Genomic DNA, 13,968 nt, shown 5'->3' with positions numbered 1-13,968 from the left:
TAGCCCTGTCTCCAGGGGACAAAGCACTTGGGCCATCCTCTTCCCAGGTGCACTAGCAGGAAGGTGATCACCCAGGACTCAAACGAGTGGGCTACCAGGTCACAGGAGCAGCTTAGCGCACTGAGCCACAGCACCAGCCCCAGTGTGATCTTCTTGGTTTAATCTGGGTAAGTGGCGCGTGTGCAGTTTCTCAGGTGTGTTAGTGAACCGTTGTCATGTTAACTTCTTCTGAGCCTTTTTATTCTGGTGATTTCAGTTGAGTTTTCATCTCTAATTTGTTAATTTTATTTTTTATCTTCTTTGTTAGCGTGGTTAAAGGTTTGGCTATTTTGCTTATGTTTCAAAAAGAGTTTCTTTTTTTTTTTTTGGTCTTTTTTTTTGTTAATTTTGTTTTTATTTATTTATTCTCTGAGCCTTATTTCTTCCTGCTGATTTGTTGGTTCTTGTTGTCCCAAGTTTGTCAGGTTCTTTTGATTCTTTATTTAAAATCTTTCTTTTTTTTTTTAATATAGCTTATTGCTATAGAATTCTCTCTTTACTGTGCCTTTGTTGTATCCCACAGAGTGACGTGTTGTATTTTCATTTTCATTTGTTTGAAGAATACTTTGTTTCCTTTTACTTTCTCCACTGATCTATTGGCTGTTTAGAACCATGTTCACTTTCTGTGTGGCTGTGAAATTTCTGTCGTCCTGGCTGTCGGTTTCTGGTTTTGTTCTGCTGCGATCCAAGAAGATGCAGAATCTTGATCTTCTGTAACTTGCTGTGTACTAGTAGATGGTCTGTCCCGGGGATGCTGCCTGTGCTGGTGAGAGGAAGTGCGTTCTGAGGCGGTAGGGTGAGCCCTCTGTAAACGTCTGTTAGGTCATTTTACCGACACACGGTGCGACGCTGATGTGTCCCTGTTGGTGCACTGATGGAATGACAGTGGGGTGTCGAGTCTGTCTCTCCCTTTATATCGAATAACATTTACTTTACGTATTTGGGTGCCCTGGTATAGGATGCATATGTGTTTATAATTATTGCATTTTCTTTTTTAAAACAGATTTACTTATTTGAAAGACAGAAGGGGTGGAGGGAGGGACAGATGGAGGGAGAAAGCTTCCATCTGCTGGTTCGCTTCCTGCATTCCTGCAGCAGTCAACTCCGTGCAGGAGCCTGCAACTCCCTCTGGAGCTGCACTGTGGTGCTGGATGCAAGCCCCTGGGTCGGAACCCACTGCCCCTCCCGGGCACGTCTCCAGGAAGCTGGATCAGCAGCAGTCGTTGTTTGTCCTTTGTTTCCAGTGGTGTCTGGTGGGACGCGCTCTGGCTCCCTCCTCTGTCTTCTGTGTTTCTGCGCACGTGTCTTCATGACTGCTGTTGTGACCTCCACTTCTGGTGTGGCGCTCCCGGCAAGATCTCTCCATATCCGCACGCTGTGCTCTCTGGTCCCCTTAGTGCTGCTCATCTGGACAAGACCAGTTCCTCTGCACTGTGCAGGACACCTCTGCTGGATACACTGTTCTTGCTGCCTGCTCTGTTTCCTTGGAGACTTGACTGTACCACGCCACCGTCTTGTGTCTGGCGTGGTTTCTGTTGAGGAGTTGCTGTTGGCCTAACGCATTTTCCTCATCTGTAGCAGTTTCCCTCAGAGTCTCTCCCTGTCTAACTCCTGACAGTCCGACTGTGACGTGACTTGGAGAGGGTCTTCGGCTGGGTCTGGCCGGGTCCTCTGAGCTCCCTGTGTCTGGGTGTCCTTGTCTCTTCCAAGGCTCAGGAGTTCTCCAGCCATTGTTGCACTCGGGCACTCAGAGCCTGTTCCTCCTCCTCTGCTTCAGGCGTCTTCATGGTGCAGATATGTGTCACTTGCTGCTGTCACACGTGTCTCATAGGCATTCTTCACTCATTCATGTTATCTTCTTCTTGTCTAGTTGGGGTATTTAAAAAAAACTTGCCCTATAACTCAGAAATTCTTCTGCTTCATCTATTCCTTGTTGAAGCTCTCTACTGCATTTTTTATTTCATGGATTGAAATTCTCAGCTCCAACATTTCTGAGTGACTCTTTTTAATGATTTCTGTCTCTGCTGAATGTCTCATTTCTGTCATGCGTTATCTTCCCCACTTCATTGAATTGCCCATCTGTATTCTCTGGTGTCTTACTGGGTTTCTTTGGAAACACGTTTGGATTATTTTGCAGGCATTCCTCAGATTTCCCCCAAAGCAGGGCGTATTCGGGGGGACTGTTGCGTTCCTCGGGAGCGTTCCTGCCCGCTGCTTCCTGTTTCCCGTATCTCTACTCTGGCATCTGTCTAGCTGGGGAAACATTTGCTGCTGCTTTTCGGAGTAGCATCCATCGGAAGTCTTCTGTTGCTGTTAAGATGGGTGTGCGCGGTCAGCCGGGGAATCACTTTGCTGTGGTGTTGGTGAGCCCAGAGCGAAGCCTCTGTGATTAGCACCAGCAGCGCCAGTGAGGCTGCGGTGCCATGTGCAGCCATTCATGGAGGCGGTGGTGTTTGTGACTTTGCAGTGGTGTGGGCTTCCTCAGACCCCATAGAGTTGAGTGTCAGTTCCACTGGGTTTTTGTGGCTGTGGCCATATTTCTGGTGCTGTGAGACACACGTAGTCCTGTGTGAGTGATGCCAGGGCCTCTGCTAGTGAAGGCTGTGGCTCTTTGTCACCAGTGCCTACTGTCACGCAGCTCAACAAGGCTTAAGGGTGATGTGTTGGAGTACGGGGAAGAAGGAGCACACGACACAGACTGTCTTCCCAGTGAAAACACTAGGGCTTCACCACTCTGCATAGCCATCTATACAGTTATATTCATTAATCCACAGACCGTAACACAAATCTAGCGTCAAAGCGTCTCAAAGGCAATCCAGCTATACTAATATAAGTACAGCAATGCATATGGCATTGTTCGTAATCGTAGGGTCGAGGCACAGTCCTCCACATTGAACATGGCTGATATCATAAATGCTGCATTCTCAAGGTTCCTATCATGGTCACGAAAGGTCAAAGTCCAGAGTCCAAAGTCTCCCTTACTGCTGGGAGAGATGGATCTCAGGACAGTCCCTTACAGGCAGGAAGTCGTGGGATGGCTGCCACTCTGGGCAGTAGGCTCAATGTTCCCAGGTGGACAGCAAGGAGAGGAGTCGGAGAGGTCCCCTGCTGAGAGGTCTAGTCCTGCTCTGATGTCGGGTCTAGCAGCAGGCTGAGAAGAGGCGTGGGCTCTGATGGAGTTTGGTCCCATAGCTGCCTTGTGCCGCTACAGAGTAGCGAGCTGGCTCGTCAGCTCCAAGTGCATGGAGATCCAGACGTTCACACGCGCTGGGCCATGATCCCCGGGAGGATGGGGAGCGGTGAAGAGAGTTCTCCTTTTATCCCTGCCACTCCGGGGGAAAAGGCCCCTGGCGGGGGTCTGGGTGTCAATCAGTCGCCTTCTTTCTCCGAATTTCCTAGGGAGCCACCTGTGTAGGACAGGACATATCAGCTGTGGCCCTCGGGTGCTGCCACTCACCGTGCCAGTGCTGAGGGGACTTGAGGTTTTCATCCTTAGCACACGCGTTACCAGACTGTGCAGAGGCGTCTGTCCAGTCTGATGAGGAAGTTTGTTCTTGGCAGACACTGAACTTAGCATGAGTGATGTCATCAGCTCCCAGCTTAGCATAAGTAATGTCATCAGCTCCTAGCTTAGCATGAGTGATCCATTCTTATTTTAGTTTATTTGTGGTTGGCGGTGCTCTGTAACTCATTTGGGACTGCCATGAATTTCTCCATGGTCCACCTCCTATTGCTTGTTGAGTAAGCAGTGATCTGTGACTTGTTTTGGGAACTCCTGTGGGATTCCCCACACTCTGGAACCACAGTATGTGGTCCTGATGGATGGGCTGAAGTGACACTGGGGCTTACAGCTCCAACAGTCACAGTTCTACAGCCGGTGACATCGAGGGACCTTACGCAGTCCCACGGCTGAGCGCAGGTTTTCCTGGGGATTGTGCGCTGGACGCCAGGGGTCTGGGGCAGAGGAAAGCAGGTAGGGCCTCACCCAGGCCCCTAGGCAAGGGTGTGTCCTCTGGGATCCTAGCACCAGCAGTCTAGGAGCTGCAGGACACAGAAAGTGCCTCCCCCAGGCCCCCTAGGGCGTGCGAGGGTGAGGGCAATGGGGGGTGGGGCCTCCTGGGTCCCTGAGGAGTGCGGGGGTGGGGCCTCCTGGGTCCCTGAGGAGTGCGGGGGTGGGGCCTCCTGGGTCCCTGAGGAGTGCGGGGGTGGGGCCTCCTGGGTCCCTGAGGAGTGCGGGGTGGGGCCTTCCTCAGGCCCACTGCAGCCGCACGTTGGGCTGCTCTGGACTTCCCTAGATTGCGCGGGGAGAGCCAGCGTGACCACGGGGCTTGCACAGCAAACCCACAGCTGCAGGATGCCAAGGGGCCGGCTCCAGCTCTGGGGGCTTCTGGCAGCCGGCTGGCCCCTCGGACGTTTGGATCCGGGCCGTGGTGCTGTGGGCAATGTGGATTCCTCTGTTGGAGCAGAGCAGCCAAGCGTTCAGCCCGGATGTAGAGCCCGTGTGGTTGGAGTTCTCCTGGGGGAGTGACGGGCTCACTGAGCTTTCCTGCCCAGCCTTTCCTGGCACAGTGCTGCCCCCCCCCACCCCCGCCCCCACCCCGCGGCAGGAGCAGACGCTTCGGGCAGCCGTGGTGCGTCCACGCTGGCCTCGCATGCCACTGCTGGGAGGGGCTCCGTCCCCGTTCCCTGGACTCTCTCCCCATCAGCCTGGAGACGTGGTCCTTCCTGGGTTGTCTGGTTCTTCTCTGTGCGCAGCAGGTGCAGGGCCTCGGAGGCAGCCATCTTGGATCCTGGGGAAATTTCTTGGAGTTGTCTTCCATGGAATGGATTGTGCTTCCTGTGTGGAACAGGCTGTTGGGCTTCTCTGTTTTGTTTTTGTGGGGAGCAACCGGACTAGACTGAGTTACTGGAATTAAGACTTATTCTGTGCATCTGCTCTCCCACAATATGGCGCTGGGAGAGAAGTAAACAGCTTCCGCACAGCTGCCTCCAGTTCAACTAATAAACTGTAGGACTTGCTATTGATTGGAGGAGAGCAGCGTACTCGGCGTGTGGGCAGCCGAGTTAGGATTGGCGGAGGAGGACTATAAAGGAGGAGAGAGACGGCATGCACGAGGAATATCTATGGGGAACATCTAAGGGAACCCGTGCAGCCCCCGAGAAGAGCCGGCCGGCGGTGTGCCGCTCCCCTGCGGAAGTGGGGAATGTGGCCAGGGGGAACTGCCCTTCCACGGAGGTGGAAGGGATAGTAGCCAACCCGGGAAGAACCAGCAGCAAACCCGGGGAGGGCCGAGCAGACGAAAGAACAGCGCAGGGTCCTGTGTCGTTCCTCCACGAAGAGGGGGAGCGACATAATGGTGCCGTGACTCGGATATGAAGCCTAGGCAGGACTTAGTGTCGTTCCTCCATGAAGAGGGGGAGCGACATAATGGTGCCGTGACTCGGATATGAAGCCTAGGCAGGACTTAGTGTCGTTCCTCCATGAAGAGGGGGAGCGACATAATGGTGCCGTGACTCGGATAGGAAACCTAGCTTGGATAGGAAACCTAGGACGGATAAAAAACTTAGGAGGGAAGAAACGGGAAGAAATGGGAAAATATCGGAGAGAGAAACTAGCAAAGAGCCTAGGGAAATTACCGGAGAAAGAGACTAGTAAACAGCCTAGGGAAAAGCCGGACGAAAAAGGGTGCCGGAAGAAGCTATTGAAAGCCTAGGCATAGACTCGGATACGGACTACGGGGGGAAGCTGGGAGAAATCTCTAAGGTCGAAAGCGAAAGTGAAAGCTAGAACAAACAGACTCAGACGCAGACTGTGGGGAGAGGCCAGGAGAAATGAGGGAGGAATATTGTTGGAAGAAAGCTTGGGGAAACATACCGGGTAGAGAAAACTGTTAGGGAAATTGAAGCCGCGGGGGGCAGGCCGAGGCGGAAACGGAAGCCACTTTGGGGTTCTCAAGTTAGCCCGGGAATAGGGGGCGAAAAGTTGAAACCAGAAGCTGAGACGTAAGCCAGATTGGGATCCGTCTGATTAGCCCGGGGAGCAAAGGACGGGAAGCCAGATCGTGGGGCGGAGACGTATGCTGGGTTGAATTCGCCAGGCTAGCCCGGGGAACTTAGATTGAATGCTAGTGGCGGACACGTGAGCTACGCTGTGTTACTCGCGGAAGCCGCCGCGTGCAGAGAGCACGGGGCGTGAATAGATAGGGAACGGGGCTGGCGTAGGCCGTGGTTCAGACGCGAAAGGGTTAAGCGTGGAGACCGCGGAGCGCGCGAAGCCGAGCCGCGCAAAGCCGGGAAGCTGAGCAGATGAGAGAGGCGCGCGGGCTGAAGCGGCGCAGAGCCGGGAACCCGCCGGCGGGGCGAGGTGCCGGAAAGCCACAGGGATGAGAGAAACAGAAGTTTAGAAGTAAAGTGAGAAAAATAGGAATGCTGGAAGATAGAAGTAAAATGGGAGAAATAGGAATGCCCGGAGATAGAGAAATAGAGAAATAAAAAGGCCTCCCTACAACACTGCAATGTGAGAGCTTGGATTCGGTCTGCCTAATCAAGTGAGGCGATGAGCACCTGCGGGCAGCTAGCAGCTTATGCGCCGCAGGTCACCGAAGACAGGCACGAATTAACATCAGTAAGGCTTCCCCACAATACAACCATTAGGAGGCTTGGATTCGGTCTGCCTAATTAAGGCGGTAAGCGCCAGCAAGCAGCTCGACCAGAGTATGAGCTGCAGGTCACCGAAGATAGGCACAAACCAACACTAATAAGTCTCCCCCACAATACGGCAATGAGAAGGCTTGGATTCGGTTTGCCTGATTGCTAGGTTTTGTAAGCCCCTGCAGGCAGAGCAGAGCATGCGCTGCAGGGCACCGAACACAGGCACGCATCAGCGCCTAAAAACCTCCTCACAACATGGCGAAGAGAGGACCCGGATTCGGTTTGCCTGATTGATAGGACTTGTAAGAGCCTGTGGCAACTCTAGCAAGTAGAGCAGAGTGTGTGCCGCGGGACACCGAAGACAGGCGCGTATCAATGCCAAAAAATAAAAAGAAAGGGGGATCTGTGGGGAGCAACCGGACTAGACTGAGTTACTGGAATTAAGACTTATTCTGTGCATCTGCTCTCCCACAATATGGCGCTGGGAGAGAAGTAAACAGCTTCCGCACAGCTGCCTCCAGTTCAACTAATAAACTGTAGGACTTGCTATTGATTGGAGGAGAGCAGCGTACTCGGCGTGTGGGCAGCCGAGTTAGGATTGGCGGAGGAGGACTATAAAGGAGGAGAGAGATGGCATGCACGAGGAATATCTATGGGGAACATCTAAGGGAACCCGTGCAGCCCCTGAGAAGAGCCGGCCGGCGGTGTGCCGCTCCCCTGCGGAAGTGGGGAATGTGGCCAGGGGGAACTGCCCTTCCACGGAGGTGGAAGGGATAGTAGCCAACCCGGGAAGAACCAGCAGCAAACCCGGGGAGGGCCGAGCAGACGAAAGAACAGCGCAGGGTCCTGTGTCGTTCCTCCACGAAGAGGGGGAGCGACAGTTTTAATTGGAAATTTCATTTTCCACCTGCATAGGGCAGTCTCTGCTAATCTCTGAGTATTTCCTCTTCACGCTGTTTGCTCTAATGTCAGCAGTGCAGAATACTCCTGTTTCTTTCTGAGAAACGGAAACAAGGAGTTTCCCAGACTTGTTCTGCAATGCACAGTGGACTTCCGGCTGGCACCTTCAGAGCTGCCCGCCCTTTAACACTAACATTTCCGTGGGTTTAGTATCTCCCCTGACTGGCTTGGCCGTGCTTTTTGGCAGGAGCATCAGTTCTCGTTCCTAAGTGTGATGCTTCCCTCAAGCAGGTCTGGGATCCCAGCTCAGATGTGCCGTGCGCGGGTTCCCAGAGTCTCCCGCGAACTTGTGGCCTCTCGGGCTCCTGATTGGGAATCTGGGGAGGAAATGATGTTCCAGCCTGGAGAAAGAGGATTAAAATCAAATTCAAAGCAATGAATTCACAATTTTAAAAAAATCAGAAAACAGTTGAGCAAACCAACCTGCGTGATCCCCGTTCAACAGGGAAAACCTCACTGCCCAATGTTCCCCACAGTGACTGCACGCGCAGGGATAATGAGGTCGAACAACGCACGGCAACTGTGTTTATGAGTGTTTCAGAAAGTTTCCTTAGATGAATAAATTAATGAGAAGGCCCAAGACAGCTGGAGAAGAAATCATGAAAAGGGAACGTGGCTGGAATAATCTTCAGAATCTGTTACAATGAAAGAAACAGAAAGCACGAAAGGCAAAGGGCACCGAAGCATCGTGAGGACGGGGAACGCACGTTGAACGCACGGTTCCCTGAGGCCGAGCCTCTGCACGGAGGGCAGGGCTGTGTCGTGTGCGAAAGGATAAGGAATGACATTTCCCCAGAATGTCTGAAACCGGCCAATGATGGTGTCGGCATATTGCAAGTAAAACAGGTGAAAATACATTTAAATCCACTTCCCAATACCAAAGACGAGAAGAGAATCTTGCAGACAGGAGGGCTCCGCCACGCGCACGTTGGCTGTTCTAGCTTTGTAGACGTGGGCAGGCAGCGCTGGTGTGGGAACGCTTTTCCAAGGTGGGAGTTCCTTTGACAAGCGTGCAGGGCCTTCGCCTGTGTTTTGCATTTATTGACAAACTGGAGCGCGGAGTCGGCAAGTAGGGAGTGGCGTGGTGGGAGTCGCCCCTTCCACTCAGTGCAGAGCCAGCCGTGCCATCCATCACCTCATGACATGCCTGCCTCTCGCTTCTCCGCTTACTGATGGTCGCTGTAATTATCATGTTAATGGCTTCATTAGGTCCTAGCACACTTATCCATTGTGATTCCCTTAGTCATCCCTTCCTTGTTCTTTATTTCCCTCACATTGTGATGATTACTGTAACACTGACCTACTTCGCATTTTCTGCACGGAGTTTCACTCTGTTGGCATCAGCTCTTCGGGAGGGGAGGGGTCCCTACGGTGTCATCACCACGTCAGGTGTTGCTGACTGACTTCCCAAGAGGTGAGAATCCACCCACAGCTCCTCCAGATGCGGTGATGTCTACCAACTTTTAGCATACAGCTTGGCAATCAATATTAAACATTGGATTGTGCATCTACCAGTTTGCTGGACTGGAAGTGCATTTAATTTAAATAACGAAGTTGAACACGTATCCACCTTTGTCTATTTCTTAGAACTGTTTTCCTCATCAAACATCAGCTCTTAAACTCATGTTTTTGGATGCTATGCTTGTCTGCCAGTCTGTAGCACCTACTCTTGTTTTGGGCGGGTTATTAAGGACAGCCTGCGGACCTGTGGAGGGCTGGGCCGGCGGCGCGTTCCTCTGAGTGCGATGCGTGGAAGGGGCTCTGCAGGTCCCGGAATCAGAGGAAGGGTGTGACTGGCTGCGTGGCGCATCTCTCCCCGGCCTCTTAGAGAGGCTGAGAAGTCCGGGAGCTCAGGGCAGACGAGGGAGGAGCTGGCGGGCTCTGACCGCGAGGGCAGTGCAGTGTAGGAAAAGCAGGCTGGGGACGCCCGCCCCACTTTCTCTCTCGTTCCTGAGTGACGATGGCCGCCGGGAAGTGCAGCAGCCGCCTCTCAAGCGTGGTGAGAAAACCAGAATGACAGGCGTGGTCCTGAGGTCCAGCTTGGGAAACAGGGACGCTGCCCCCCCCCCCCCCCGATTCCTTACACACACGTGCAAAGGGAACCTTACTTATGGAGTCACTCTAGTGAGTACTTTTGACATTAAAATTCCCAGTTAAGGTCCGAACTGGGGGCGAGGGGAGGGCATCTCCATGTCACTGACCCCCACCTTCAAACTAAGCCCAAACCACCCTTGTTGCTGGGCTCACTGCTGTGTGTGCACCAGGTGACCGGACAGTGGGCAGAATCTCTACGGCCTGGCCACCTGTTTCCCAGATCACGCCCAGAGGTTAGGGTGACTCTCCTGCAGGCAAATATGAAATCAAATTAAAAAAAAAAGCTCGTGCTCTATGGCCACGAGGGGCATAATTGAAAGGCGCTAAGGATCTGGCTGCGCAGAGCCGGCACACAGGTGTCTCTGTGCCCGCCCGGCGCTGTCCTTTCTCCAGGCCCCGTGTGAGGCCGGGCCCTGCCACAGCTGTGCGACCTGCACACGAGCAGGTGCTGCCTGGGCCTTGCCTGTGAGTGTTCACCTCCAGACCCGCAGCTGGGGATGAAGGGAGACAAACACACGTTTTCCATGCTGGGTGAGAGCGAGAAGGATGGAGTGGCAAAGAGAGACCAGTGGTGCAGGGCAGAATGGAGCGAGGGCTTTGCCCAGACCCCCGCAGCCAAGGCAGCGTTGCAAGGCATCGTCGAGGTCCCTGGGCCGGTCCTGTGGCGGCCGGGAACACACTCTCCTTTGCAGAGTGCAGCAGCTTGGGCAGCAGGAGGGCTTGTGCCGCTAGGGTTGTGTCCCCGAGAACTCCCCTTCTCTGGCTCTGCAGAGCACCTGCGGGGGGGGGGGGGGGTCACCGACATGGAAGAGGAGGAGGCTATGACATCACTTCCTGTCTCCCAACCAAGCCCCCTTCCTCCATGGAGGACAAGCAGCCAGGAGCAGGGCAGGGGGAAGCAGACCTTCGAGCCGGCTCCTGGAAGGAGGCTTTGGGCTCCGGGGACCGCGGGCAGCAGCTGAGTGCTGAGCCGCTGTCCTCGCTCCTCCTGCTGGTGCCAGCGCAGGATCAGACGCCCCTCCAGCCACGTCTCCCTGCTTTAGAAAAACGAATGCGGCAAATCAGCTCCAAAATGGGAATAAACTGGAGACTTTCCACTTTGCTGTGTGCCTCAGGGGGTTTTGGGGGTAATTTTGCTTTTCCTCGGAGGCTGTGGACAACATATTCGCACACTCACTTTCCTGCCCTCTGTCTTCTTTTTTTAAAATTGCTTTTTAAAGTTTTTATTTAATGAATGCATTTTTTCATAGATACAACTTTAGGAACATAGTGGTTCTTTCCCCCACCCCACCCTCCCAGCCCACCCCCCAGCCCACCTCCTTCTCCCTCCCCCTCTCCCATCTCCTTCTTCATTATGGTTCATTTTTAGTTTGATTTTATATACAGAGGACCAACTCCATGCTAAGCATAGACTTCAACAGTTTGCCCCTACACACACACACAACATATAAAGTACAGTTTGGGAACAAGATTTGCAGTTGATTCTCATAGTACAGCTCATTAGGGACGGAGGTCCTACCTGGGGAGCAAGTGCACAGTGACTCCCGTTGTTCCTTTAACAATTGACTCTTACTTATGACATCAGCGATCACCGGAGGCTCTTGCCATGGCTGCCAAGGCTATGGAAACCTTTTGTGCCTGTAGACTCCGTCGGTATTTGGACATGGCCGTAAGCAAAGTGGGTGTTCTCTCCTCCCTTCCCTGCCCTCTGTCTTCGAGCACCACTATTTGGATGTGAGAACCTATTTTTTTAAAAATGGAAATGCAGTTATCTTTATTTGGGTGAAGTGTCTTATAAGCTGGAAGACATTGGTGCCACACTGACTTCCGTCACATGAGCCACCTTTATGAGGAGCAGAAAGATAACTTGAGCTGATAGCGGTCGGAATCACGAGAACTTGAAGCATTCCTTGTCCCCAGAGGCCTGGGTGTCGGGGAAGATCAGCTCGCTAAGCCCGGAGCACAAGGTCAGAACACAGGGGCCCTGGGGTTGAAGCCCATTTCCTCTAAGTCCGATCACCACCTGCCCCCTACCTGGCTGCTGGCAGAGGCCCTGGCCCGCGCACAGCAGCCTCTGTGGCCTGGGACGCTGAGTCAGTCACCGGAACTCAGCCGAGGAGCTGCTGCCCGGCCCCTACAGCTTCTGAGCGCCTGGATCTCCTTAGTCCGTGGTCAGGAATCACTGAGTTCAGGCTTTTACTTACTTAAAAAGTAACCTTTAAATTTTTTTTATTTTACTTATTTGAAAGGTAGACACAGACACAGACAGAGACAAAGAGACAGGAGGATCGCCCATCTGCTGGTCCCCTCCCCAAATGCCCACAACATCTGGGGCTGTGTCAAGTGGAAGCCAGGAGCTGGGAATTCCACCCGGTCCCTCACCTGGGCGGCGGGGCCCGAGTATCGGAGCCATCCCCTGTTGCCTCCCAGGGTACCCATCAGCAGAGGGCAGGGTCAGGAGCAGAGCCAGGACTGGAGTGCAGGCACGCTGCTGAGGGACGTGGGCGAGCCAGGTGGCATCTCCACTGCTGAGCCGGGCTCCGGCGCGAGCCGATGCTCTGCAAGGAGCTCAGCACAGCGTGCGACACGGGCGAAGGCTCAGCTCCCCATGTCCCCTGTCCTGATGTCCCCTGTCCCGATGTCCCCTGTCCCGATGTCCCCTGTCCCGGTGTCCCCTGTCCCGATGGCCCCTGTCCCGATGTCCCCTGTCCTGATGTCCCCTGTCCCGATGTCCTCTGTCCCGATGTCCCCTGTCCCGATGGCCCCTGTCCCGATGGCCCCTGTCCCGATGTCCTCTGTCCCGATGTCCCCTGTCCCGGTGTCCCCTGTCCTGATGTCCCCTGTCCCGATGTCCCCTGTCCCGATGGCCCCTGTCCCGATGTCCTCTGTCCTGATGTCCCCTGTCCCGATGTCCCCTGTCCCGATGGCCCCTGTCCCGATGTCCCCTGTCCCGATGTCCTCTGTCCCGATGTCCCCTGTCCCGATGTCCCCTGTCTCGATGTCCTCTGTCCCGATGGCCCCTGTCCCGATGTCCCCTGTCCCGATGTCCCCTGTCCCGATGGCCCCTGTCCCGATGTCCTCTGTCCCGATGTCCCCTGTCCCGGTGTCCCCTGTCCCGATGGCCCCTGTCCCGATGGCCCCTGTCCCGATGTCCTCTGTCCTGATGTCCCCTGTCCCGATGTCCCCTGTCCCGATGTCCCCTGTCCCGATGTCCCCTGTCCCGATGTCCTCTGTCCCGATGTCCCCTGTCCCAATGTCCCCTGTCTCGATGTCCTCTGTCCCGATGGCCCCTGTCCCGATGGCCCCTGTCCCGATGTCCTCTGTCCCGATGGCCCCTGTCCCGATGGCCCCTGTCCCGATGTCCTCTGTCCCGATGTCCCCTGTCCCGATGTCCTCTGTCCCGATGGCCCCTGTCCCGATGGCCCCTGTCCCGATGTCCCCTGTCGCGTGTGCGCTTCTCTCTGACACACAGGAGGGCTCAGTTCCCGATGTCCCCTGTCCCGATGTCCTCTGTCCCGATGTCCCCTGTCCCGATGTCCCCTGTCCCGATGGCCCCTGTCCCGATGTCCTCTGTCCTGATGTCCCCTGTCCCGATGTCCCCTGTCCCAATGGCCCCTGTCCCGATGTCCCCTGTCCCGATGTCCTCTGTCCCGATGGCCCCTGTCCCGATGGCCCCTGTCCCGATGTCCCATCGCCTGTGCGCTTCTCTCTCTGACACGCAGGAGGGCTCATGCTGATGTCAGCTGTCGCGTGTGCGCTTCTCTCTGAAGGCAGGCTACACAGATGCCTCTTCACTGTTCACTTGTTTACGCATTTGTAGAAGAAGGATTTTCCCTATCGTGCTCCATTGGTTGATATTTATTTGAAAGTCAGAGTTACACTGAGAGAGAAGGAGAGGCAGAGAGAGAGAGAGAGAGAGAGAGAGAGAGAGAATGAGGTCCTCCATCCACTGGTTCACTCCCTGATCAGCTGCAACAGCTGGAGCTGGGCTGATCCAAAGCCAGAAGCCAGGAACTTCCTCCAGGTCTCCCATGTGGGTGCAGGGGCCCAGGCCCTTGGGCCATCTTCTACTGCCTTCCCAGGCCACAGCAGAGAGCCGGATCAGAAGCGGAGCAGCTGGGACTGGAACCGGCACTATTATGGGACACTGGCACTGCAGGCGGTGACCCCCATTGGTTGATAAATTTAGGGGAAAGGAAGGCTATCTCTTAGTAAGATTATGTA

At 54.4% G+C, this 13,968-nt stretch overlaps 1 protein-coding gene across 1 annotated transcript in view; it reads left to right on the top strand.

Annotated features, from left to right (window-relative positions):
* Nucleotides 1-13,968, top strand: part of AGBL1 (AGBL carboxypeptidase 1) — a 636,726-nt gene that overhangs the window by 447,109 nt on the left and 175,649 nt on the right. The window lies entirely within an intron of this gene.

This window comes from Oryctolagus cuniculus, chromosome 12 (genome assembly GCF_964237555.1).
Source record: "Oryctolagus cuniculus chromosome 12, mOryCun1.1, whole genome shotgun sequence".
Lineage (NCBI taxonomy): Eukaryota > Metazoa > Chordata > Mammalia > Lagomorpha > Leporidae > Oryctolagus > Oryctolagus cuniculus.
The sequence above is the reverse complement of the archived record's forward strand: the minus strand, read 5'-3'. Positions and strand labels throughout refer to the sequence as shown.